The sequence below is a fragment of the Merops nubicus genome, unplaced genomic scaffold (genome assembly GCF_000691845.1).
Source record: "Merops nubicus isolate BGI_N331 unplaced genomic scaffold, ASM69184v1 scaffold23173, whole genome shotgun sequence".
Lineage (NCBI taxonomy): Eukaryota > Metazoa > Chordata > Aves > Coraciiformes > Meropidae > Merops > Merops nubicus.
The window spans coordinates 17,082-18,006 of NW_008597228.1; the positions used below are offsets into that span (position 1 = coordinate 17,082).

Genomic DNA, 925 nt, shown 5'->3' on the forward strand with positions numbered 1-925 from the left:
TCTTTGTTATTTTGTCCATGGAATAAGTGTGCCACCACGTGGACAGTTTGATAACAACCGGACCATTTTTTCCTACAACTTGGTTTTTAACCATATGGATACATCTAATTTCTCTTTGGTAACAAAAGTTTGAATTAGAAACACCTTTAGTCTAGCTGTAGTTGTCATCTTCAAAACATGTAGCTCTCTCACTGCCCATTTAAAACAAAAAAAATCCTGCATAATAATTTGCCCAGTAAAAGGACATTGCCTCAGCTGAACCCTGACAGTTCAAGCGCTCCCACAGTTAGAAAGGATGTGACTTACATCAATCACATTGCCAATATGTCAAGCCTGTCTGTACACATCCTCCACGGGTCAGAACCTAACCACTCAGGGTTTAAGTACAGCTCCAGTTTTGCAAAGTTATTTTCCAAGTTAGCACCCAGCACCTAAAACTGAAGTGGAACTTGTGGAGTGTACAAGAACAGCAGCTCCCTCGCTATTCTCAGCAGTTCTGTGGTGCCACACTGAAACATTCAAATACTTTTTATACTGCCAACAAAACAGCCTTCTACCAGAAAATGGGCACAATATCATTGTTAATAATTAAATCTGGAGGCATGTGTCCAATTCAACAGATTAAGTGAAGAGCTCCTGAGAAAGATCTGACCTCATTCTTCTCTTTTAGTAGTAATTTGTAGCTTCCAAGGGCAACAATTCAGGAACGATATATGTACTTGAAAGCACAAACCCCTGCACTTCCTACTGTCAAATCCTTCAGTGGGTGTTGATGTTCATTCACGAGCATAATATACACTTGATACAAATTCAGAAAAGGGAACCCAAGATGCAGAAATTTAAATTCAGTTCTAAATGTTCCCAAAGGTCTGGACTTAATGTGTTGTACTCTTAACCTCAACAGACAGCTGGAAGATTATCTTTC

At 39.4% G+C, this 925-nt stretch overlaps 1 protein-coding gene across 1 annotated transcript in view; it reads right to left on the minus strand.

The window, feature by feature from the left end:
- Positions 1–925, minus strand: part of SRPX (sushi-repeat containing protein, X-linked) — a gene marked incomplete at its 5' end in the record, with an annotated part of 19,330 nt that overhangs the window by 13,157 nt on the left and 5,248 nt on the right. The window lies entirely within an intron of this gene.